The 27,868-nt window shown below is 40.8% G+C and overlaps 1 pseudogene; it reads left to right on the top strand.

The window, feature by feature from the left end:
- Window positions 1-23,598: 23,598 nt before the first annotated feature.
- Window positions 23,599-24,504, top strand: LOC122676816 (annotated as a pseudogene).
- Window positions 24,505-27,868: the final 3,364 nt, after the last annotated feature.

The raw sequence follows: 27,868 nt of genomic DNA, 5'->3' as shown, positions 1-27,868 counted from the left end.
ATCAATTAAAAAAAATAAAAGTAAGAAATAAAGTGATGAAGTTTATACTTTGAGTCAGTGACTATATGACTCTGATTCTCCCATTGCTAGAATGCATGGACCTGGGAATCAAACAGTGAAATGGGAGTGGATTCTCTTAGTGTTAACTCACAGAATATTTCTTCCCTCTCCCAGGAACTCTGACCTCTGCTAACTTGGAGATGTTTGTACCTTGGGAGAGAGTGTTTCCACTGGTGGACAAAACAGTGATCTCACTGAATTGCAATTTGACGTCACCTTGAGCCATTTGAATAGTAAATGGATTATTGTAAGTAAAGCATATAAGAAACAGTAGCTGTAAGGTTCTGCTGTTATTATTATGGGCTTCCCAGGTGGCCCAGAGGGTGAAGATTCCACCTGCCAGTGCAGGAGATGCAAGAGACACAGATTAGATCCCTGGGTAGGGAAGATCCCCTGGAGGAGGAAATGGCAACCCACTCCACTATTCTTGCCTGGGGAATTCCATGGACAGAGGAGCCTGAAGGGCTACAGTCCAAAGGGTCACAAAGAGCCAGACACAACTGAGCATGAATTATGATGATGATGATGATCATCATCATTTTTTGTTCTTGTTCTTATCATTATTATTACTATCCTATTTGCTTGTCTGACCTACATGTACTTTCACTGGCTCACACAAGATTTATAGTCTTGGGGGATGCAAACCCCAGGAATGAAGATGCTGAGGGCAAGCATGCATGATAAGATACCTACATTAACTCATTCTTGCTGGACAGATGGGTAGGTCTTCCTTAAATTCCTAGAGAGCAAAGGAGAGAAAGGCGCATGGTTCAATGGAATGAGTCCATGGCTGGGAGGCAGGACTCCTAGGTTCTGATTGCCTGAGTAACTCACGCAGGCCAATGACTTTGCTTCTCTGAGCTTTCATTTTCATGGCTATACAAGAGAGTAAGGAACTGGACATGTAGACCTTGAAGGCCCTTCACAACTTAGAGAGCAGTGAAATGACCAAAACCAACATCAATGACTCCCTTAGGACTTGGTCCCCAGTGAGTGTTCAGGAAGAGTTTGTCACCCTCACCATCACCTGTAAAATGGGGACCACCACACCTCCCCCCACTCCCCCCCTCTCCGCCCCCAGTGTGCTGAGAAGACCTGGTGAGAAAAACATGAAGACCTGGTCCGAAAAGGTTTTTCACACATGAAAGAAAAAGCTTTGTGTGTGAAGATGTTCCACACCTTTTGATGCTTTTGGTCATTACCACCTCCTGCCATTTCCTTCAGCTCCCGCCCCAGACTTCAATCCAAAGAAGTTTCTGGGGCACCTGTCTTAGCAAAGGAAAGCTAGTTTTCACAGAGTCCCTCCCAGAGGCATTCTCAGCCTGAGGCTAATTACAGAGAGTCCCTGGATATTAGGATTGCCACAGCCCTAGCTTTTCCTCTCTTGCCAGTCCACCCTCTTCTCCTTGAGGCCTGTAGGCCCATCTGGCTCAAAATTCAACATCCAGAGTCTAGTCTTCTCCCTCATTCCAACCCCCCAGCTGGCCCAACGCCACCTGTAATCACACAAACTCTGGGACAGCAGGAAGAATTTCAGTTAGAGTTCAGGTGAAGCCATAGACTCAAGCACTAAAGTCTGTGATATTGTGGTCACAGCCCCAGCCCAAGAGGCTTGCGCCGGGCTGTGTTGCTGGCTCTCCCATTATTGTTGCAGTGAAAAGGAGAAAAAAAGAGGAATGGATTTTCTTTCATTTTTCCGAGAACCAAGAACATAAAGAGACTAGTGAGCAAACCTGAACATTCCTAGTTTTTTATTTAACTGCTTCTAACTCTGCATGTCTTTAACTAAGTTTACTTTTCTGCCCTTCTAACTCTACAGCAGCTCCATTTCTCACCTGTTATCCTTTGACTCAGCTAAATACATCCTATATCTGGTGCTCAATTTATAGCACTCTTCCTCTTATTTGTTGTTGTTCAGTCACTCAGTCTTGTCTGACTCTTTGTGACCCCATGGGCTGCAGCATGCCATCCGTCCCTGTCCTTCACTGTCTCCTTTGAAGTGAAATTCACTCAATTGTGTCCGACTTCTTGTGATCCCATGGATTATACAGTCTGTAGAATTCTCTAGGCCAGAATACTGGGGTGGGTAGCCTTTCCCTTCTCCAGATGATCTTCCCAACCCAGGGATCGAACCCAGGTCCTCCGCATTGCAGGCAGATTCTTTACCAGCTGAGCCACAAGGGAAGCCCAAGAATACTGGAGTGGGTAGTCTATCCCTTCTCCAGGGAATCGTCCCATCCCAGGAATTGAACCGGAGTCTCCTACATTACAGACAAATTCTTTACCAACTGAGCTATCAGGGAAGGCCTCACTATCTCCCGGAGTTTGCTCAGATTCATGTTTTTTGAGTTTATGATGCCATCCAACCCTCTCAACCTCTGTTGCCCCCTTCTCCTCCTGCCCTGAATCTTTCCCAGCATCAGGATTTTTTCCAGTGAGTCAGTTCTTTGCATCAGGTGACCAAAGTATTGGAGCTTTAGCTTTAGCATCAGTCCTTCCAATGAATATTCAGGGTTGATTTCCTTTAGGATTGGCTGGTTTGATCTCCTTGCTGTCCAAGGGATTCTCAAGAGTCTTCTCCAGCACCACAGTTGGAAAGCATCAATTCTTTGGCACTCAACCTTCTTTACGGTCCAACTCTCACATCTGTATGTCAGTACTGTAAAAAAAACCATAGCTTTGACTATACGGACCTTTGTTGTCAAAGTGATGTACTGATTTTTTTAATATGCTGTCTAAGTTTGTCATTTCTTTTCTTCCAAGGAGCAAGCATCTTTTAATTTCATGGCTGCAGTCACTATCTAAAAATCTGTCATTTTTTCCATTTTTTCCCCATCTATTTCCTATGAAGTGATGGGACTGGATTCCATGATCTTAGTTTTTTGAATGTTGAGTTTGAAGCCAGCTTTTTCACTCTCCTCTTTCACCTTCATCAAGAGACTCGTTAGTTCCTCTTCACTTTCTGCCTTAAGGGTGGTATCATCTGCATATTTGAGGTTATGGATATTTTTCCTAGTAATCTTGATTCTGGCTTGTGATTCATCCAGCTGGGCATTTGACATGATGTGCTCTGCATATAAGTTAAATAAGCAGGGTGACAATATACAGGCTTGACGTTTTTCTTTTTTACATGTCAGAAAGGAGGCCACCAAACTGCCAGACTCAATTACTGGGTTACTGCGCCAGCCTATGACTGTTTGTGAAACAATACAAGAGGAAGAAGACAAGACCCTCACGACTTTGTTCCTCATCATCAACTCCTGACTGCAAGCTCTTATCTTATGTAAGCCCCTAGATCTCTTACTGGAGAGGCGTCTTACAGCATGAGCCTACTGCATTCCCCTTTCCGCTGGATGAGAACTAAAACCACCTTTCTGTTTCCTCCAAACTCTGTCTCTGTATTTTTTTATTCAGCTTTGGAAGAGAAAGTCAAGATTTTGGCCAGCAACATTATCTAATTGCATGGTTTTAGTCAAATCCCTCATTTCCTCTGCTGGACAAGGGATAGGCTACCCTCTCCAGTATTCTTCCCAAGTGGCTTAGCTGGTAAAGAATCTGCCTGCAATGTGGGAGACCTGGGTTTGATCCCTGGGTTGGGAAGTTCCCCTGGAGAAGGGAATGGATACCCACTTCAGTATTCTGGCCTGGAGAATTCCATGGACTGCACAGTCCATGGGGTTGCAAAGAGTTGGACATGACTGAGCAACTTTTGCTTTCACTTTCATTTCTTCCAGGTCACATCACTTTACTGGGTAATGGAGGGTAGGATCAAGCGTGGCAGGCTTTAAGTAATTCTGTCATTTAAGGAGACAGGATGGCCTGAGTTTCATCTTATCTATGATCTTGGATTGCTTCTGACTTTGGGCAAGTCACTGCACATCCCTGAACATCAGTTTCTTCATCCATCCAATGGACAGATAGGTCCTGCCTGGATTACCTCTTCAGAGCTGAAGTGAGGGTCAGTGACATGAGGGAAGAGGAGTTAGGGATTGGCTCAGGGAAGAGTTGGTTATCATTGCCATTCCTGTTCTGGAGAAAAGGATTGACAGGGCAAGTTTTCATCTGTACCGAGTCCTGGACCCAACTGCCTCTCCTCCCTGAATCTCTGGGCCCATCAGGCTGGAAGATGTATTTGTATGTATGGGTTGAGGGAATTGGGGTACAGGGAAGACTCCCACAGTTTAGTCTTCTGAGACTGTAGGTGAGTTTGAGGAAGAGCTGAGGATTGTACGGAGCCCTGGTATCAGAGTCCGCCCCTGCCCATCCCCCAACCCCCCAACCCAAGGAACCTGAAGTCCCCGGATGGAATCCTCAGGTACTCCTAACCCCAGGGACAGCTCAGGGGCACACAGTGGATCTAGCTCAGAGATGCCATGAAGGAGGGAATGTGTCCCCTCCCTGGAAGGTGTGATTCTAGAAGAAGGAATGGGAAGGGGGATCAGGAAGTAAACACAGGGTTGGGATTAACTTTCATGAAGTGGTTATTCCGTGCTGAGCATCGGGCTGACGTGTGCCATTACTGGATCTGCGTCATCAGCTGTGAGAGAAGAGCAGATTCTGCCACAATTTTAGAGAAATGGAAACTGAATCTTGCCTCAGAAGACAGAGCCAAGTTGGGGTAGTGGTGGCCTCCATGTGCTTCTGGGCTCCTCCTGTTATCAGCCTTTCTGATCTTGTTTGGACAAGCTCCTTACTCTTTCTGACACTGTTTTCTCATCTGTCAGATCCCTGCCTCCCAGGGCCTGTGCACAGTAGGCTCTGAGTGCGCTTGGCCTTCATCCCTAAAGGTGGGAGCCAGTGGGGCCTGGGAGCTCCCTGAGTGCAGAGCTGGTCTTCCACATGCTCTGCTTCAGAAGGCCTCGACCATGGTCAGCCCTGCTGAGGGTTATGAGGAGGCTGGCGAGGGTCCAGAGGACTGTGCCAGGCTGTGTCTCACTGTCTGGGAGCCTCTGTCAGGGCCAGGCAAGAGGACTGGGCTGAGAGGGTCTGAGCTGCTAGGCTGGGCTCCTCCTGGACGAGGATTGCTCATTGCTGGCTCCCCCAACCCCGGCCAATAGCAGAGTGGGAAGCCTCCAGCACTAGGTCATCCTGAGACGCCTGGCTTCTTAGGACTCTGGATTGGAAGCAGCAGTGTGCTGGGAAGCATCTAACAATAAATTCTGGGAGGTGGGGAGGAGTTTGGACTTGTACTATTTTCCGGTTTCCGTGTTGGGTAGATACACCCGTCATGGCCAGATTTCAAGCAGACATGATGTCATTGAACTCAGACCTAGGGAGAGATGTTCAGAGCACTCCATGATTAGATTATTTCCATTATACAAATCCAGTAGATTCAAACAATGTTTAGAACACAGAGAACAGATATCTGCATTGTAGTAGAATAATTAGGATGTGAAGAGTTTTGAGGTTTTTTTCTTTAAAATTATATCTCCATATGGTCAATTTTTTAAAGTCTTCATCAAATTTGTTAGAATATTGCTTCTGTTTTATTTTTTAGATTTTTGGCCACAAGGCATGTGGGATCTTAGCTCCTCAACCAGTGATCAAACCTGAACCCCATGTATTCAAAGGCAAGGGTTAACCACTGAACCACTGGAGAAGTCCCCCAGCTTTTGTTTCTAACCTCTGGGTTTTTTGTTTTTTTTTTTCATTTTGTAAATTGAATTTTATTTTCTTTTTTCACCCCAAATTATTGAGATTTAATTGATATATAATATTCCGTAAGTTTAAGGTGTACAATGTGACGAGCTGATATATATATATATATATATATATATATATATATATATATATATAGTGAAACTGTTACCACAATAAGCATAAACAGTGAAATTAGTTTATGCATGACTTTGGGTTTCCCTTGTGGCTCAGATGGTGAAGAATCTGCATGCAGTGTGGGAGATCTGTGCTTGATCCCTGAGTTGGGAAGATCCCCTGGAGGAGGGCATGGCAGTGCACTCCAGTGTTCTTGCCTGGAGAATCCCCGTGGACAGAGGAGCCTGATGGGCTACAGTCCATGGGGTTGCAAAGAGTCGGACACGACTGAGCGACTAAGCACAGCACAGCACATGCATTACTTTATCTCACCACTACCATTTGTTGTTGCTTTTATAGTGAGGACGTTAAAGCTTTACTCCCATTGCAACTTTCCAGCATACAGTACAGTGTTGTTAACGGCAGTCACCATATTGAAGGTTAGAGCCCCAGAACTTATTATCTTATAACTGAGAATTTGTCCCATTTGACCAACCTCTCTCCATTTTTCTGCCCCCAGCCCCAGGCCACCACACTCTACTCTCTGTTTCTAAGAGTTCCATGTTTTCAGATTCCACGTAAAAGTGAGATCATACAGTGTTTGTCCTTCTCTGCCTGACTTATTTCACACAACATTGTGCTTTCAAGGTTCACTGAGCTTTGTTTTTAACATACTTGAATTAATTATTGTTTATGTAATTTAACTTTAATAATGACATAATTTAACACCATAACACAACACTTCTGAAAAGTCAATGATTGACTCTAGTGACCTCTGGCTGATTGGGCAGGACCTCTGTACCCAACCTTCTCTTCCTGAATGAATGGAGAACCAAGGCCCAGGCAGAAGGCAGGACAGGAGCTCAGTCATGGGAGGCATGGGCAGGACCTATGCAGGGCTTTCAACACGTTATCTCATTTAATTCTCCAGTAACCCCAGAATGTTAGGGTTATTAAGATATCATTATCATTTTTAGACGTGCAGACAGGTTCAGAATAACAGCAGTTTATTAGAACGGGCACTAGGACATGACAAATCCTGATTCAGATTCTGTTTCTGCCCTCAGAAGATGTGAATCCTTGGACAGGTTCCCGCCTGCACTGGACTTCAACTTCCTTGTATGTAACATGTGACTGATGCTACTTTTCAGATGCCGTCTTCCAGGACCTGGTTCAAAATCTGTATAGTTCTCCAAGGTCAACTTATAAGTATCATCGTGTCCAAGGTGTTGTTCTGGTGGGGAACGGAGGAAGATTTTGATTTGTTCAAGGTGCTGCTGCTAAGTCGCTTCAGTCGTGTCCGACTCTGTGCGACTCCATAGATGGCAGCCCACCAGGCTCCCCCACCCCTGGGATTCTCCAGGCAAGAACACTGGAGTGGGTTGCCATTTCCTTCTCCAATGCATGAAAGTGAAAAGTGAAAGGGAAGTCGCTCAGTCGTGTCCGACTCTTAGCGACCCCATGGACTGCAGCCTACCAGGCTCCTCCATCCATGGAATTTTCCAGGCAAGAATACTAGTTCAGTAAGAAATAGGAGTGTGACTCAAACATAGGCTAATTGACAAGTTGGGACACAGAGAAGAGAGGAATCCACATGAAGCCTTCAGTTCTTGGCATCTCTGCAAGTGGACCAGATACTGGAAAAATATAAAGACAGGTCACTATGCCTCCCCCAACCGGGATGTGGTTTGCTCCTGCTCTGTCCCCAAGGGCCTCTTCCTTGTGGGGTTCTTGTTGACAGCATTCAGAGAATTCCATCTTGGCACCCCACAAGGGACAGGGTCTGTGGTGGGAGGAGGCAGGGGGATGGCCCTCCCCTTGCTCTCCCAGGAAAGCCTGGTAAGGAGGCATAAATCCTCAGCAGCTTGGCCCGTGGGAGGAACTTGGGCTGGCCAAGCCTCCCTCTATCTGCACCTAAGGACCTGGCAGGAAAGGCCTTTAGGAGCCAGGACTGGCCAGGTCAAGTGCAAAGAGCTGAGCAAGGGAGAGAAGGCAGAGCAGATTCATCCTTTCATCTCTCAGAAACCTAGTGCTTTTCTGGAGACTGGGATGCCTGGAATCCTGGCTCACTGGACTCAGTTGCCCTGGGCACTTCCTGTTCAGTCTCTTTCCCTTAAAAACAGGTGACAGTCTCTCTGTGACCTGTGAATGCCTGAGGGGTGAGATGGTCCCTGTGCTTGGGGCTATGGGTGGGATCCAGGCCTCTGCAGGGACTGGAGGTCAGCGGTAGCCCGGTCATCCGGCCACTGGATCCTCTCTGTGCTCCTGCCCCAGCATCCCTCCGGGCACCTCCCACATTCCTCACTCTTCTTTCTTCCCCACCTCACATCCCATTCTTTCTTCCTAGACCTCCTTCTTTCTTCCATTTGTTCATGTAGTAAATATGGATGGATGGTTTGTCTGTTCCAAAACATGTTCTAGGAGCTAGAAACAGAAAATGAATAATTTTCTGAGCTTCAGGTCTCCAAGTTCAGCTAAGAGACATTAGGAAAGGACAATGATGGTTATGCTGGGAGAAGCCTGAAACAATGACATCAGTGACCACAATGATTAGTTCCCACTCCCCTGTTCCCTAGAGACCTGGGCTGTTGTGAATTAGGACAGAGAATCCTGGCTGAATGGAATCTTAGGAGACTTTGTTTTTTTCACTAGAAGATGTCCCACTTCCCATGGAAATCAAGGTTGATTAATAACAGGGAGGCTTTTTACAAAGATTTACTAAGTTCTAGTAAGGTAATCAGTTCCCAAGTCTCTTTCTATAGATTCCTTCTGCTTCCAGGGCAACCCCATGGTTTCCCACATCCAAGTGATGGGAGTAGATGGAGAAAACTTTATCATGAGAGATAGTCTGTGGCTGCCACTTTTGCACTTTATCCTAGGAGGGGTCTTATCCTATCTTATCTGGTGGTTGTAACATGTAGGCCATGATTCTATTGCATCTCATTCCAAACCTCAAGCTCAAATTGAGGAGCAATGGGGGCAGTTTGCAGTCTTTATCCTTCCCACTTAGAGAGTGTTCACCTGAACCAGGAGAAGATTCTGGTTAAGAGTTGGCTCTGAAGCCAAACTGCCTTGATTCAAATCCTGGGTTCATCATACAAATTGTATAATTTGGAGTGAATAATTTAGCTTCTCTATGATTTAGTTTTCTTTTCTCTGTAAAAATGGAGGTACTGGTACTTACCTCAGTGAGTTGTTGGGAGGATTTGATCAAGTTAGTGTAGCAATACCAGGCACTCCGAAAGTGCTCATTAAACACTAGGTATTATTATTACTGAAAGGGAAGTTATAAACTCATCCCATTTTCCATACTTTATTAGAGATATTCCAACTCAATGAGTGGGAATAAAGTTAACATGAGAGGGAGAAATTTTTTTCCAAGATATTAGACCTCTAACTTCATATCAGAACCTTCTAGGATTACTAGGGTTATAAATCGCCAATAATCACAATGTATTCTGAGAAATAGAGAAAGCATCCAACCAAGGTTTGGGAGTGGGAGATGGAGTGGGTCTGGGAAGGCTTCTTGGTGGGATGATAAATGAGTTGAGTCCCAGTATGGGAATAAACATTGTGTATGTAACAGAGTGTGTGTGGGCTGCAAGGATGCAGGGTGTGATGTTCTTCCATGCTTTATAAAGACCTAGGCAAGGATATGAAGATGTGATAGAGGTAGAGACATACATGACTCTGGGGCATGCTTGTATGGAAAAGATGGGATGAGGGACAGAGTTGGGTACTGAGGCTAAAGAAGTCTGCAGGTTGTAGATCATTTAGGAAGGGTTCTGTGTGCGTGTCAAACATTACCTGGCATTGGGAAGCCTTAAAGTGTTTTAAACAGGAGACAGCTAGGTCAGTGTTACATTTTTAAGAATAACTTATAGTAGTCCATATGGAGAATGTACTAAAGGAAAAGAGTCCAGAGGCAGGGAGACTAAGGAGGGACTTCTGCAGGATTATGGGTGAGAAATGCTGGGCTCCTAATCCAGGGCAAAGGAAGGGATGGCTTTGAGGGATATGTAGGTGGTCTGTTGGTGGATGAGGAGCTGGGCCTGGGAATAGTGAAGACTAAGGATGGCCTGACGTTTCCTGTGAGGTTTTATCCTCCCCAAAAGTAACCTCTGTAGAAACATACTACAGTGCTTTTATCCATTATACTGTTGATTGAAACTTGGGTATTTCCCTATCTGGGGCTATTTTGTCTAGTGTTTTGAACATTTCTGTACATGTCTTCCCAAGAATATGGGCTTCCCTGGTGGCTCAGATGGTAAAGAATCTGCCTGCAATGCAGGAGACCCAAGTTCAATCCCTGGGTTGGGAAGATCCCCTGGTGAAGGGAATGGCTACCCACTCCAGCATTCTTGCCTGGAGAATTCCATGGACAGAGGAGTTCAGCAGGCTACAGTCCGTGGGGGTTGCAAAAAGTCAGATAATACTGAGGGACTAACAGCTAATGTTTTCCTAGAATATATATGTGTGTCTATAAGTATGTAGAAGTTTAGTTAGAAATAGAATTGCTAAGTAATGTGGAATGCATATGTTCAATTTTAAGAGATACCATTGGGTGTTTTCCAGAGGAATAATACAAAGGAAATCTCTCATCAGCAGTGTAAGAAAGTTCTGGTTACTGTTGCCACCGCCGTGCATTTTTCATTTTAGCCATTCTAATGGGTGTGTAGTGATGTTGTGCTGTGGTCTTAATTTGCAATTCCTGGATGACTAATGATGTTGAGTTTCATTTGATTACTGTCTGTTTAGGTAGCCTCATTTGTGAAGTGCCTTTTAAAATCTTTTGCTCATTATTATATTTGGTAGCCTTTGTTTATATTACTTTAAAAAATTTTTTATTCTGGATATAGATTGTAAGTTCTTCATTTTACTATAATCTGTGTATATAATTATATGTAATCATATATATGCAATTATATGTAATTATCTATAATGTAATTACATAAAATATATAATTTATCATCTTTTTCTCTATGGGTAGTGCTTTTTGTGTCCTGTTTAAGAAATTTCTGCCTATTGCACGCTGACATAGATATTTTTCTGCATTTGATTTTAAAAATTTATTGTTCTATGTTTACCATTTAAAACTATAATATATCTGGAATTAATTTTTGAGGTAGGTTTCATTTTTTTCTTTGTGAATATCTGCATGATCCAGCAGAATTTGTTGAAAAGGCCCCATTGCATTGTAGTATAAACTTTATTATAAATTAGGTGACCATATATTCACGGGTCTGTACTGTACTCTGTTCCATCAATCCATTTGTTTATTTTTGTGTCAATTTCATACTTGCCTAATTATTGCAGCTTTATAGTAAGTCAATATCTGGTAAGTCCTCAGACTTCGTTTTTTTCCTTCAAGATTCTCCAGAATTCCATATAAATATTATATCCAGGTTGTCAGTTTTCTGTAGAAAAATCTATTAGGGTTAAGACTAGGGTTGCGTTTAATCTATAAATCAATTTTGCATCCTTGTAATGTTGAATTGTCAAACCCATGCATGAATATGGCATATTGCTCCGTTTACTTGGCTCTATCTTAATTTCTTTAAATAATATTTTTCTACATACATTTTATTAGAATTTTTGCTACATGCTTTCTTTTATAAAATGCTCTTATGAACTATTTTCGAGTTGCTGATATAGAGCAATATGTTTGATTTTTGGGTACTTATTAATTCCAGTTTGTCTTTGGGTGTTTTAAAAATTTTCTCCCTATGCAATCAAGTGTTCTGCAAATAATGACAGTTTTGTTTCTTCCTTTCCATTTCTCTAGTCTTTTCTTTCTTTCTCTTGACTTATTTCACTGACTAGGATCATTAGAAAGAAAGAAAGTGAAGTCGCTCAGTCATGTCCAACTCTTTGCAACCTCACGGACTTTAGCCTGCCAGGCTCCTCCATCCGTGGGATTTTCCAGACAAGAATACTGGAGTGGGTTGCCATTTCCTTCTCCAGGGGATCTTCCTGACCCAGGGATCAAACCTGGGTCTCCTGCACTGCAGACACTCTTTAACGTCTGAGTCACCAGGGAAGCCCATAGGACCACTAGTATAATGGTTACTGGAAATGGTAATAGTGAACACTTTTGTTTCACTTTCACTGTTAGAGAGTGAGTTATCAGTATTTCATCATGTAGTATGACATTTGCAGTAGGCTTCTTCTGGAGATCATATTTATCACATTAAGGAAGTTCCCTTTTATTTCTACTTTTCTAAGAGGTTTCTTTTGAATCTGAATTGATCGTTGAGTATTACTAGGTTGCTTTTCTGTACATATTAATGCAATCACATAATTTTTCTCCTTTACTTCCATTATCAGATGAATTACATTATATATCAAATACTAAACCAACCTTGAATTCTTGTAATAAACCCAGTTTGATTGTGATGTTTTATCCTTTTTAATACAGTGCTAAAATAAGTTTATTAATATATTGTTAATGAATTTTGCAGTAATGCCAATGAGAGAAATTCACTTGTGAGTTTTCCTTCCTGTAATGTTTTTGTTATATTTTGGTATTAAGATTATGCTGATCTCATAAAGTGAGTTGAGAAATCTTGGCTCTTTTTTTATGCTTTGATAAACTTTGTTATGATTGATATTATTCCTTTCTTAAAGGTTGGAAAAACTCATCAGTTAAGCAGTCTGGGCCTAGTGTTTTCAGTCTAGTAAAGTTTACAGTTATAAATTAAATGTTTTGGAAAGACAATGGACTCTTCTGAGTTTTAGTTTTCCTTTGTCAGCTTTGGTAATTTGTGTTTTTTAAAACATTTGTCTATTTATTTTAAGTGTCAAATTTGTTGTTATAAAGTTGTTTGTAGTCTTTAAAATTAGCTTTTAAATGACTGTAGGATCTATAGTAATGTTCCTCTTTTCAGTCCTAATGTTAATGATTTGTGTTTTATTTATTTTTCTTTATCAGTCTTGCTAAGCATCTTTATACTATTTCAAAGAATACACTTTCAGCTCTGTCAATTTTTGTTCATTGTAAGTTTCTTTACCATTTCCTTGTTTTCTGCTCTTATCTTTATTATTTCCTTCCTTCAACTTCTTTTGGGTTTGATTTGGGGCTCCTTTTCTAGCTTCTTGAAATGAAAGTTTATTTGATTAATTTTTAGCCTTTTAAGTATATTTTAACATATACATTTAAAGCTATAAACTTCCCCCAAGCACTTATAATATTTTATTTTCATCATTTATTTTAATACATAGTAATTTCCATTTTGATTTCTCTTTATTCCATAACTTATTTAGAAATGTATGCCAACTTCAAAGGAGTTGGGTATTTACCCATTATATTTATTTTGAAATTAATTTGTAATCAATATTCTGAATGATTTCCAGGCTCTGGAGTTTTCTGAGGTTACATTTATGATGCACCATACAATCAATTTTGACTAATGTTTCATGAAGCTCTGATGTTAGTTTTGACCAATATTTACATGGTATATTTACTTCCTAGTGTGTCTATAACCTTATATTAAAGTGTTTCTTTTCTTCCACCCAGCTTTATTGAGATATAACTGATATAACATTGTGTAAGTTTAAAACAAACAGCATGTTGATTTGATATATTTATGTATTTCAGAATGAACAGGTAAGTTTTTTGTGAATAATACGTACGTAGGGTGTTTTAAAAACTTATTTTGAAAATACGCCTTTGATGACAATACTTAGTCCTTTTGCATTTAAACTAATTACCTACATAGTTAAGTTCGATTTATTTCCTACTGACCCGCCTTTTTTACGTCTGATTTTTTTCTCTCTCAATAAAGCATTATTTTGGATTAATATTAATCCATAATATAATGGATTAATTATGGTTCATTTTCTCCTACTTTAGGTTGTTGGCTATACAGTATTTATTCTTTTATTAATTTTTCCAGATATTACAACATAGATCTCTGACTTATCACAGGCTAATGCAAGTGATTAGTTTGACCATTTCTCCAGTTATACTAAATATTTAGAGAACTAACTCTATTTATCCCTTCCATTTCTTACACTATTGTTGCCATAATCTTTAGTATTTCATTTGTTTCAAATCCCACAAAACTTTATTATTCATTTATATTCATTATTAATTTATATTTATCCTCTCCTTGAAGGACTTTTCATTCCTTTTTTTCATTTCTGTGTTTCTGTCACTTTCTTTCTGCCTGAAGAGCTCTCTTTGAATAATTTCACTTTACATTTGTCTGGAAAGCTTTTATTTCACATTAAGTTTTTTTTTCAAAAACTGTTTTTGGAAATGATTTTGAAACACTCAGAAAATCTGAAAGAATACTGCAAAGAAATCCTTTATGTTCCATACCTAGAAATTGAATAATTTTTAGCATTGTTGTTATTGTAATTTCCAGAACTATTTGAGAATAATTTGCAGATATGTTCCTTTACCCTTTTTCTACTTCAGAGAATAGTTCTGAAGATGCAAGAGAATGAGGATATCCTGTTATATTTTTGTTGTTGTCTAGTGGTTAATTTGTGACTGACTCTGTTGTGACCGCATGGACTGTAGCCTGCCAGACTACTCTGTCCACGGAATTTCTTAGGCAAGAATACTGGACTGGGTTGCCATTTCCTTCTTCAGGGGGTCTTCTCGGCCCAGGGACTGAACCCATGTCTTGTGCATTGGCAAGCAAATTTCTTACCGCTGAGCCACCAGGGAAGATCTTATTCTCTTGTATTTGCTAAGTCACTTCAGTCATGTCCGACTCTTTGTAACCCTATGGACTATTGCCTGACAGGTTCCTCTGTCCATGGGATTCTCCAGGCAAGAATACTGGAGCGGGTTGTCATGCCCTTCTCCAGGGGATCTTCCCAACCCAGGGATCGAACCTGAGTTTTCTGCAGCTCCTGCATTTCAGGGAGACTTTTTATCACTGAGCCACCAGGGAAGCCCATCCTCCTTATATAGTAGTTATCAAATTCAGGAAATTTAACACTGATACACTTACCTAAACTAATTTAATTTATATTCCACTTTTATCAACTGTCAAACTAATGTAATCCCTCTTCCAGGATTACATCTTGCATTAGATGCTAAGATTTTTTTTTTTAGTCTCCTTCCATCTATTATAGATTTCTTTGCTTTTCATGTTCTTTCATGATAGTTTTTTAAAAATTCTATTGGAGTATAGTTAACTTACAATGTTGTGTTATCATGGTACGTATTTTTTGGAGATTAGGAACTAGTTATTTTATAGTATATTTTGTCGATTTAGGTTTTTTTGATGTTTCCTCATGATTAGACTCAGGTTTTACTTTTTTGGCTTAAATCCGTGGTCCCCAATCTTTTTTTGGCATCAGAATCCAGTTTCATGGAAGACAATTTTTCCACAGGCTGGGGGTGGGAGATGATTTTGGGAAGATTCCCATAAGGAGCATATAACCTAGATCCCTTTCATGCACAGTTCACAGTAGGATTTGTTCTATGAGAATTTAGTGACACCGTTGATCTGACAAGAAGCAGAGCTCAGGTGGTAATGCCAGTGATGGGCAGCGACTGTGAAATAGATGAAGCTTCACCTGCTGGCCCACCACTCTCCTCCTGCTGTGTGGAATGGTTCCTATCAGGCCACCAACAGGTACCAGTCTGTGACCTGGGGTTGGGGACCCCTGGCTTGGATAATACATAGATGATATATTGTTAGGATTTCACAAATGGAGACACATTGTGTCTATCTGATCCTTTTTGGTGGTATCAGTTGTAATCACTCAGCTAAGATATTGTCCAGTTTTTCCACTGATAGCTATCGCTTTTTACTTTTGTAATTAATAACTACTATATAGCTAAATAGCTTATAGCTCTGTATTATTCTGTTCCTTATCAATCTCACTCCCCATAGGTTTAGCGTATGTATCAGTTAGGATCCTTGCAGGAGACACATCACATCAGTAATGTGAACAGGGAAAATTTAATACACAGAATTTTAATTAGTAAAAGGTAGATAACTGATAAAAGGGATAACTCTAAGAGAACCAGGGATAGCATTTGAAAAGAAAAAGCAGCTACTACCTTATGACTGAGGAAGAGTATAAAGGGACTAAGGATTTAGGAAGCACTTTCTTCTTCCTCTTGTTCCTGACAGCCCTCCTTTTCCCCTAAAAATTAAGACTAAGGTCAGACTTTTTCTTTTTCTTTTTTTTTGTCTTTTTTAATTAATTTTTTTTAAAATTAGAGAATGGTTCCTTTACACCAATTCAGCTATATGTATACATCTATCCCCTCTTTTTGGATTTCCTTCCCATTTAGGTCACCAGAGAGCACTGACTAGAGTTCACTGAGCTAATACAGTAGGTTCTCATTAGTTATATGTTTTTTTTGTTTTGTTTTGTTTTTTTAATTTTTTTAAATTTTTTTATTAGTTGGAGGCTAATTACTTCACAACATTTCAGTGGGTTTTGTCATACATTGATATGAATCAGCCATAGATTTACACTTATTCCCCATCCCGATCCCCCCTCCCATCTCCCTCTCCACCCGATTCCTCTGGGTCTTCCCAGTGCACCAGGCCCAAGCACTTGTCTCATGCATCCCACCTGGGCTGGTGATCTGTTTCACCATAGATAGTATACATGCTGTTCTTTTGAAACACCCCACCCTCACCTTCTCCCACAGAGTTCAAAAGTCTGTTCTGTATTTCTGTGTCTCTTTTTCTGTTTTGCATATAGGGTTATCGTTACCATCTTTCTAAATTCCATATATATGTGTTAGTATGCTGTAATGTTCTTTATCTTTCTGGCTTACTTCACTCTGTATAAGGGGCTCCAGTTTCATCCATCTCATTAGGACTGGTTCAAATGAATTCTTTTTGACGGCTGAGTAAAATTCCATGGTGTATATGTACCACAGCTTCCTTATCCATTCATCTGCTGATGGGCATCTAGGTTGCTTCCATGTCCTGGCTATTATAAACAGTGCTGCGATGAACATTGGGGTGCACGTGTCTCTTTCAGATCTGGTTTCCTCAGTGTGTATGCCCAGAAGTGGGATTGCTGGGTCATATGGCAGTTCTATTTCCAGTTTTTTTTTTTTTTTTTTTTTTAAATATTTATTTGTTTATTCATTTGACTGCCTTAAGTCTTAGCTGTGGTATGTGGGACCTACTTCCCTGACCAGGAATTGAACCCTGGCCCCCTGCACTGGGAGCATGGAATCTTAGCCACTGGACCACCAGGGAAGTCCCCTATTTCCAGTTTTTTAAGGAATCTCCACACTGTTTTCCATAGTGGCTGTACTAGTTTGCATTCCCACCAACAGTGTAAGAGGGTTCCCTTTTCTCCACAGCCTCTCCAGCATTTATTGCTTGTAGACTTTTGGATAGCAGCCATCCTGACTGGTGTGTAATGGTACCTCATTGTGGTTTTGATTTGCATTTCTCTAATAATGAGTGATGTTGAGCACCTTTTCATGTGTTTGTTAGCCATCTGTATGTCTTCTTTGGAGAAATGTCTGTTTAGTTCTCTGGCCCATTTTTTGATTGGGTCATTTATTTTTCTGGAATTGAGCTGCAGGAGTTGCTTGTATATTTTTGAGATTAATCCTTTGTCTGTTTCTTCATTTGCTATTATTTTCTCCCAATCTGAGGGCTGTCTTTTCACCTTACTTATAGTTTCTTTTGTAGTGCAAAAGCTTTTAAGTTTCATTAGATCCCATTTGTTTAGTTTTGCTTTTATTTCCAATATTCTGGGAGGTGGGTCATAGAGGATCTTGCTGTGATTTATGTCGGAGAGTGTTTTGCCTATGTTCTCCTCTAGGAGTTTTATAGTTTCTGGTCTTACATTTAGATCTTTAATCCATTTTGAGTTTATTTTTGTGTATGGTGTTAGATAGTGTTCTAGTTTCATTCTTTTGCAAGTGGTTGACCAGTTTTCCCAGCACCACTTGTTAAAGAGGTTGTCTTTTTTCCATTGTATATCCTTGCCTCCTTTGTCAAAGATAAGGTGTCCATAGGTTCGTGGATTTATCTCTGGGCTTTCTATTCTGTTCCATTGGTCTATATTTCTGTCTTTGTGCCAGTACCACACTGTCTTGATGACTGTGGCTTTGTAGTAGAGTCTGAAGTCAGGCAGGTTGATTCCTCCAGTTCCATTCTTCTTTTTCAAGATTACTTTGGCTATTCGAGGTTTTTTGTATTTCCATACAAATTGTGAAATTCTTTGGTCTAGTTCTGTGAAAAATACCGTTGGTAGCTTGATAGGGATTGCATTGAATCTATAGATTGCTTTGGGTAGAATAGCCATTTTGACAATATTGATTCTTCCAATCCATGAACACGGTATGTTTCTCCATCTGTTTGTGTCCTCTTTGATTTCTTTCATCAGTGTTTTATAGTTTTCTATGTATAGGTCTTTTGTTTCTTTAGGTAGATATACTCCTAAGTATTTTATTCTTTTTGTTGCAATGGTGAATGGTATTGTTTCCTTAATTTCTCTTTCTGTTTTTTCATTGTTAGTATATAGGAATGCAAGGGATTTCTGTGTGTTAATTTTATATCCTGCAACTTTACTATATTCGTTGATTAGTTCTAGTAATTTTCTGGTAGAGTCTTTAGGGTTTTCTATGTAGAGGATCATGTCATCTGCAAACAGTGAGAGTTTCACTTCTTCTTTTCCTATCTGGATTCCTTTTACTTCTTTTTCTGCTCTGATTGCTGTGGCCAAAACTTCCAACACTATGTTGAACAGTAGTGGTGAGAGTGGGCACCCTTGTCTTGTTCCTGATTTCAGGGGAAATGCTTTCAATTTTTCACCATTGAGGGTGATGCTTGCTGTGGGTTTGTCATATATAGCTTTTATTATGTTGAGGTATGTTCCTTCTATTCCTGCTTTTTGGAGAGTTTTAATCATAAATGAGTGTTGAATTTTGTCAAAGGCTTTCTCTGCATCTATTGAGATAATCATATGGTTTTTATCTTTCAATTTGTTAATGTGGTGTATTACATTGATTGATTTGCGGATATTGAAGAATCCTTGCATTCCTGGGATAAAGCCCACTTGGTCGTGGTGTATGATTTTTTTAATATGTTGTTGGATTCTGTTTGCTAGAATTTTGTTAAGGATTTTTGCATCTATGTTCATCAGTGATATTGGCCTGTAGTTTTCTTTTTTTGTGGCATCTTTGTCAGGTTTTGGAATTAGGGTGATGGTGGCCTCATAGAATGAGTTTGGAAGTTTACCTTCTTCTGCAATTTTCTGGAAGAGTTTGAGTAAGGTAGGTGTTAGCTCTTCTCTAAATTTTTGGTAGAATTCAGCTGTGAAGCCATCTGGTCCTGGGCTTTTGTTTGCTGGAAGATTTTTGATTACAGTTTCGATTTCCTTGCCTGTGATGGGTCTGTTAAGATCTTCTATTTCTTCCTGGTTCAGTTTTGGAAAGTTATACTTTTCTAAGAATTTGTCCATTTCATCCAAGTTGTCCATTTTATTGGCATAGAGCTGCTGGTAGTAGTCTCTTATGATCCTTTGTATTTCAGTGTTGTCTGTTGTGATCTCTCCATTTTCATTTCTAATTTTGTTAATTTGGTTCTTCTCTCTTTGTTTCTTAATGAGTCTTGCTAATGGTTTGTCAATTTTGTTTATTTTTTCAAAAAACCAGCTTTTAGCTTTGTTGATTTTTGCTATGGTCTCTTTAGTTTCTATTGCATTTATTTCTGCCTTAATTTTTAAGATTTCTTTCCTTCTGCTAACCCTGGGGTTCTTCATTTCTTCCTTCTCTAATTGCTTTAGGTGTAGAGTTAGGTTATTCATTTGGCTTTTTTCTTGTTTCTTGATGTAAGCCTGTAATGCTATGAACCTTCCCCTTAGCACTGCTTTTACAGTGTCCCATAGGTTTTGGGTTGTTGTGTTTTCATTTTCATTCATTTCTATACATATTTTGATTTCTTTTTTGATTTCTTCTATGATTTGTTGGTTATTCAGAAGCGTGTTATTTAGCCTCCACGTGTTTGAATTTTTAACAGTTTTTTTCCTGTAATTGAGATCTAATCTTACTGCACTGTGGTCAGAAAAGATGACTGGAATGATTTCAATTTTTTTGAATTTTCCAAGACTAGATTTATGGCCCAGGATGTGATCTATTCTGGAGAAGGTTCCGTGTGCACTTGAGAAAAAGGTGAAGTTGCTTGTTTTGGGGTGAAATGTCCTATAGATATCAATTAGGTCTAGCTGGTCCATTGTGTCATTTAAAGTTTGTGTTTCCTTGTTGATTTTCTGTTTAGTTGATCTATCCATAGTTGTGAGTGGGGTATTAAAGTCTCCCACTATTATTGTGTTACTATCAATTTCCTCTTTCATACTCGTTAGTGTTTGCCGTACATATTGCGGTGCTCCTATGTTGGGTGCATATATATTTATAATTGTTATATCTTCTTCTTGGATTGATCCTTTGATCATTATGTAGTGTCCTTCTTTGTCTCTTTTCACAGCTTTTATTTGAAAGTCTATTTTATCTGATATGAGTATTGCGACTCCTGCTTTCTTTTGGTCTCCATTTGCATGAAATATTTTTTTCCAGCCCTTCACTTTTAGTCTGTATGTGTCTCTTGTTTTGAGGTGGGTCTCTTGTAGACAGCATATATGGGGGTCTTGTTTTTGTATCCATTCAGCCAATCTTTGTCTTTTGGTTGGGGCATTCAACCCATTTACATTTAAGGTAATTATTGATAGGTGTGGTCCCGTTGCCATTTACTTTGTTGTTTTGGGTTCATGTTTATACAACCTTTCTGCATTTCCTGTCTAGAGAAGATCCTTTAGCATTTGTTGAAGAGCTGGTTTGGTGGTGCTGAATTCTCTCAGCTTTTGCTTATCTGTAAAGCTTTTGAGTTCTCCTTCATATCTGAATGAGATCCTTGCTGGATACAGTAATCTAGGTTGTAGGTTATTCTCTTTCATTACTTTCAGGACATCCTGCCATTCCCTTCTGGCCTGGAGGGTTTCTATTGATAGGTCAGCTGTTATCCTTATGGGAATCCCTTTGTGTGTTATTTGTTGTTTTTCCCTTGCTGCTTTTAATATTTGTTCTTTGTGTTTGATCTTTGTTAGTTTGATTAATACGTGTCTTGGGGTGTTTCGCCTTGGGTTTATCCTGTTTGGGACTCTCTGGGTTTCTTGGACTTGAGTGGCTATTTCCTTCCCCATTTTAGGGAAGTTTTCAGCTATTATCTCCTCGAGTATTTTCTCATGGCCTTTCTTTTTGTCTTCTTCTTCTGGAACTCCTATGATTCGAATGTTGGGGCGTTTCACAGTGTCCCAGAGGTCCCTGAGGTTGTCCTCATTTCTTTTGATCCTTTTTTCTTTTTTCCTCTCTGCTTCATTTATTTCCACCATTTTATCTTCTACCTCACTTATCCTATCTTCTGCCTCCGTTATTCTACTCTTGGTTCCCTCCAAAGTGTTTTTGATCTCATTCATTGCATTGTTCATTTTTAATTGACTCTTTTTTATTTCTTCTAGGTCTTTATTAAACAATTCTTGTATCTTTTCAATCTTTGTCTCCAGGCTATTTATCTGTAACTCCATTTTGTTTTCAAGATTTTGGATCATTTTTATTATCATTATTCTAAATTCTTTTTCAGGTAGATTCCCTATCTCCTCCTCTTTTGTTTGACTTGGTGGGCATTTTTCATGTTCCTTTACCTGTTGGGTATTTCTTTGCCTTTTCATCTTGTTTAGATTGCTGTGTCTGGAGTGGACTTTCTGTATTCTGGAGGTCTGTGGTTCCTTTTTATTGTGGAGGATTTACCCAGTGGGTGGGGTTAGACGATTGGCTTGTCAAGGTTTCCCGGTTAGGGAAGCTTGCGTCAGTGTACTGGTGCGTGGAACTTGATTTCTTCTTTTTGGAGAGCAATGGAGTGCCCAGTAATGAGTTTTGAGATGGGTCTATGTGTTAGGTGTCACCTTGGGCAGCCTGTATGTTGACATTCGGGGCTATGTTCCTGTGTTGCTGGAGAATTTGCGTGGTATGTCTTGCTCTAAAACTTACTGGCTCTTGGGTGGTGGTTGGTTTCAGTGTAGGTATGGAGGCTTTTGGACGGTCACTTATTGCTTAAAGTTCCATGTAGTCAGGAGTTTTCTGGTGTTCTCAGGTTTTGGGCTTAAGTTTCCTGCCTCTGGATTTCAGTTTTATTCTTCCTGTAGTCTCAGGACTTCTCCAACTATACAGCACTGATAATAAAACTTCTAGGTTAATGGCGAAAAGATTCTCCCCTGTTAGGGACACCCAGAGAGGTTCACAGAGTTACATGAACAGGAGAAAAGGGAGGAGGGAGATAGAGATGAGCAGGAGGAGAAAAAGGGTAGTTATATGTTTTACACATAGTAGTAAATCCCAGTCTCCCAGTTCATCCTATCTATCCCTTCCCTCCTTGGTGTCCAAGCACATGTTCTCTATGTCTTTGTCTCTATTTCTGCTTTGCAAATCAGTTCATCTGTATCACTTTTCTAGATTCCACATATAAGTGATTTATATGATATTTCTTTTTCTCTTTCTGATTTACTTCACTCTGTGTGACAGTTTTTAGGTCTATCCATGTCTCTGCAAGTGGCACAGTTCTGTTTCTTTTTATAACTGAGTAATATTCCATTGTATGTACGTACCACATCTTTTTATTAATTTCTCTGTAGATGGACATTTAGTTTGCTTCCATGTCCTGGCTATTGTAAATAGTACTGCAGTGAACATGGGGATGCATCTATCTTTTTGAATTATGTTTTCCTCAGTGTATATATTCAGGAGTGGATATTTCTGGGGATATCATAGTTTTATTTTCATCAATAGATTTTTAAGGAACCACCATACTGTTCTTCAGAGTGGATGTATCTGTTTACGCTGATCTCAGACTTTTTCAAAGAGGGTGTGACTGCCACAGGTATGTACAGTTAGCTACTGGGGGTGGGAGTGGAGCCACATATTGGAGTTTGCATAGAAGTGGCCCCTAGGTGGAGAGGGTGTGTGTGACCTGAGTATGTGACTGCAGTTGGTCCACACCAACCCACTGGCTCTCCACCTGTATAACCAAGGAAGGAGGATTGAAGAGCCACCTAAGTACAGTCCTCCTTCCATCATCACATTGCCCCTCTATCGCCCTCTATTGGTAATGCCTCCCATACTCAGCTGCGAAAAGTGACATTACAGGGTGAGGAGACGCTTGTAACACATCCAGACAAATGATCTCTAAGAAAGAAGAATAAGGCCACCTCTTCAGGTTTGGTGTAAATTGTTGCTAGACATTCGAGTCACTAGTTTGTCCACTGTGAGGTGGGGAATGAGACTGGAGAGATGGCAAATGAGCATTTTACTTCTCTTTAGTGCATTGTATGAGATGCTTTGGGCTTCCCTGGTGCTCAGATGGTAAAGAAACTGCCTGCAATATGGGAGACCTGAGTTAAATACCTGGATCAGGAAGATCCCCTGGAGAAGGGAATGGCAACCCACTCTTGTCTTCTCCCCTGGAGAATTCCATAGACAGAGAAGCCTGGCGGTGACAGTTCATGGGGTTGCAAAGAGTCAGATACAACTGGACGACTGACACTTTTTTTTTAAACTTTTTGCATGAGATGCTTCACATGCATCACCCCAACTCCTCCTAAAAATCCTTATTAGCCACATTTTACAGATGAGGAGACTGAGGCTCAGAGAGGTTAAGTAACTGTGCAAGGCACTAGGTGAGTAATGGGATCAGAATTAAAAATCATAGCTGGTCTGTCTCCAGTACTTACTAGACTATCATATTTTAGAGGACATTTAAATGAATGTGATCCTCTTATAGCCCTACCATGTGGATGCCTCCAGGGCAGAACCAAACCTGGGTTTCTGAATTTATCCTGCTTGGCTTCTCCAGTGACCCCACGACCAACAGGATCCTCTTCAGTGCCTTCCTTCTTCTTTACCTGAGCTCAGTCTTGGGCAATGGGCTCATCATCACCCTGGTATGCCTGGACATGCATCTCCACACTCCCATGTATTTCTTCCTCTGTATCCTCTCCCTGCTGGATATGAGCTGTGTCACCACCACTATGCCCCAGATGTTGATGCATCTTCTTTCTTGATCTCAGACCATCTCCTTTGCTGGTTGCTGGCTACAAATGTACATCTTTGGTGCCGTGGGCCTGACTGAGTGCATTTTATTTGTCGTCATGGCCTTTGACCGGTACGTGGCCATCTGCTATCCACTGCGTTACACTGTGATCCTCAGCTGGGGCCTGTGCACACAGCTGTCTGCTGGGACCTGGGCCTGTGGTTTCTTCTTCTCTCTGATCCACACTTTTTTCACCATGAGGCTGCCATACTGTGGGCCCAACAGGGTCAACCACTACTTCTGTGAAGGCCCCTCAGTACAAAACTTGTCTTGCCTGGATACCCATGTCATTGAGATGGTGGACCTAGGCATCAGTGTCTTCATGGTTGTTGCCCCATTCTTGCTCATTGTGGCCTCCTACATCCGTATTGCCCAGGCCATTCTCAAGTTCAAGTCCATGCAGGCCCGCTGCAAGGCTTTCTCCACCTGTGCCTCCCACCTGACTATGATCACATTCTTCTATGCTCCAGCCACCTACCTCTACATGAGGCCCAATGCAAGCTATTCCTCTGAGTGAGACAAGCAGATCTCATTCTTGTATAATGTGTTCACTGTCCTGCTGAATCCTGTGGTCTACAGTCTGAGGAACAAGGACTCAAAGTGATGGGGAGGTAGACTGGCCTGGTGAACTGGGAAACAGGAGGAGTCTGGGACAAAGTGTTCAATGATGAGAAAGGAATAGCATCTATAACATATGAAAATAACATTATTCAATAAAACCAACATAGTACTTGGTCAGTGGAACAAATGTGGAACATGAAATCAAGGATGGCTGTCTTGATCAACTTTCAACATTGTGATGCAGTTAAAAACAACTCCATAATCGCATGGGATTACACAGTAAAAACCCATGTATTTGTCATGTTCCAAGTCAGCTGCAAGTAGACAGTGGCCTTCTGCCATGGGGTTCTTGGATCCAGCCTGAAAGAGGAGGCCCTATCTGGAACATGTCAGACTTATGACAGGGAGAAAGGAACAATGGCTTAAACACATGACTCTTAAAGCTTCTCCTCAGAAGTAATACACATCTCTTTTCTGACATCCTATTGACCAAAGCAAGTCCTATGTTTAGGCCTTCTGACAAAAGGGCAGGAAGTATTTTCTTCCCACAGAAAAGTAATATAAGTCATGTGACCTGGGGATGGATGTGTATTCCCTCTACAGTGAGAGCAGCAAATACTACGGGTGATAATGTAATCTACAACAGAGGCACTGGGACCAATAGTATGCCTATAACTAACATGAAACATGGTACCTGAAAGTGATGTGGTATGTGGACATAGTAGAATGTCAAGTAGTAGGCAATCATAGTGGTACAGGAAAATAATAATATGTGCGACCAACATCGAAAATTAAGCCAATGGTATACAGAGCCAGTGTAACTCATGTACCTGGCCTGATGCATGGAAGCAATATGGTTTATGGGGCTGATAAGGTATACTCTACATCATCTTGTGGAAGGAACAGAACTTGACATTAATTGACCTGGGTTCTAGTTCCAACCTTGCTAACTTGTTATGTAACTTTGGGCCATTTACTTTCTTTCTCTGGATCTCACTTTATTCATCTATAAAATGAGCACCTCAAATTGAAAGTTCTCTAAGACCTCTGTGTCTCCAAAATTCTATGTCACAGTAGGTGAAATGCATGAAACCAAATGTAGTAAACAAGTGTATCTTCTGTGAACCATAGGGTGAATTATAAAACATAGAAGAATTAAAGTCATTGCAGGTACAGTCCATTTTAAACAGTGCCTCTTATTCTTTCAAGGGACCTAAATGATATATGAGATTCTATAAGAACCCTGGCACAAGCCTCAGAGTTAGCATGGGAATCCAGCTTTCTTTCAGGCCTCATTGATGGCCCAGGGGTCTTGGGGATGAGAGATGTAACAGGGCTGGGCTAAGCAGGGGTTTAGGTAGGTGAGTACTGCAACACCAGTGGTGTGGCAAAGTTCCAGGCAGCATTTGCAGAGTGTTTCAGGCAGAAAGTGAAGGGTCCCATGGGCTGTTGGAGTGTTCCTGCCTTTCAGGGAGAGGGTAGGAAGCTATGTGGCTGATGGAAGGGACTTAAAACTTTTGAGAGCTTCCTGCTTTTGCCTTCGTGGGGAAGGAGGCTGCCTGGATACTGGGAAGAGGTCTTACTGGCTCTTGGAGTTCCTTCCAGAAGGTGTGGAGTCTACCTGGTGGCTCTGCTGCATCTTGAGTCAGGAATCAGGGTAGTGGAGAGTGAGTCTTGTGGTTGATGAGATGAGGTTTTATTTGTCTCTCTACTTGGATAGACAGTAATAGAGTTTGTAATTCAAGATGATAATAGATTTTATCTTAAAGATAGACAAACTCTGTTTTTAAGAACCTGGGATGAGGACTGGGGTGGGGGAGAGAAGATGCCACAGTTTTTTCTGAAGAATGGCTTGGGAATACTGATGAGGGGACTGGATTGAAGAAAAATAGTTAGTGGGGGAGACCTAGGCATGCTTTCTGAAGGTGCTAGACTTGATGGTGGCAGTTAGTAGGGACATGCTGAATGATGTGATGAGGACAGAAGCAAGAGCACGTGATGACTTGGGTGTGTAGGTGACAAAGGGAGAAATCAAAACACTATCAGGGCTTGAAGCCAGCTTTACCACTGTCCCTGCTTCCATTCCCCAGGAGAACAGGTTGCCACCTGTGGCAGTTTGATTGCATTGAACTTCTTCCATCATGGAGGAGACAATGATCTGTCTTCATAGGAACACATGCAAATTCTAGATACAGATTTTCTTCCCCTACCCATAAAGTTTTAACTAGCATCATGATATTTTATTTCAGAGCATGCCTAATCCACCATCAGGGATTCCCCACAGCATTGCATTTGATCAAGAAACTCATTTTACATCTATGGGTTCATAATTATAGAATCAATGGCCTTACCTAACCTCCAACACTTAGAATAAGGTGGCCTAATTGAAAGGTGGAATGGCTTATTAAGACTCAGTTATCACTATATATATGTCAGTAAAAATGCCTTGAAAGAATAGGGCCCTATCTTACATACTTCTTTAAGGTGACCATGATGTTACGTTTATGCTTTGAGTCAGAGACTATATGGCACTGTTTCCTCCCGTCCCACAATGCGTAAGCATGGGAATCAAGCAGTGAAATGGCAGTGGATTCTGTGACTCTTATACCCAGTAACTCACTCACAGAGTATTTTTCCCTATTTCAGGAACTCTGAACTCTGCTAGCTTGGAGATCTTAGTTTCCCAGTAGGGAGTGTTTCTACTGGTGGTCAAAACAATGTTCCCACTGAAGGTGAAGATGAGAAGTCATCTCAAGATGTTTGGATATAAATGGGTTATTGTAAGTAAAGCACATAATAAACAAAGCCTATAAGGTTTTGCTATTATTATAATAATTTCTGGAGAAGGAAATGACAACCCACTCTAGCATTCTTGCCTGGAGAATCCCATGGAAAGAGGAGCTTGGCAGCTCCAATGCATAGGGTCACAAAGAGTTGGACACAACTGAAGTGACTTAGCATGCACACACACATAATAATTATCACCACTATTTTTATTGCTTTGTGGTTGTATTCTCACCATTATTATTACTATCCCATTACCTTATCTGAACTTTGTGTACTTTCATTGACTCAACCAAGATTTACAGAATTGGGGGACATGCACGATGAGATGGGCAGGTGGACAGTTTTTCTTCAGACTCCTAGAGAATGAAGCAGAGGAAGGAGACTGTGGTCAATTGAATGGGTCTCTGACTAGGAAACAGGACTTCTAGGTCGGAATCACCTACACTAACTCCTTCAGGGCGATGACTTTGCTTCTCTGAGCTTTAATTTTCACAGCTGTGAAAGAGAGTAAGCAACTGGACATGTTGACCTTGAAGCCCCTTTATAACCTAGAGAGCACAGAAATGACCAAAACCTGTATCACTGACTCCCTCAGTACATGGTCCATCACAAGTGCTCAG

This window comes from Cervus elaphus, chromosome 20, assembly GCF_910594005.1.
Source record: "Cervus elaphus chromosome 20, mCerEla1.1, whole genome shotgun sequence".
Taxonomy (NCBI): Eukaryota; Metazoa; Chordata; class Mammalia; order Artiodactyla; family Cervidae; genus Cervus; species Cervus elaphus.
This window is presented reverse-complemented; position numbering and strand designations above follow the sequence as displayed.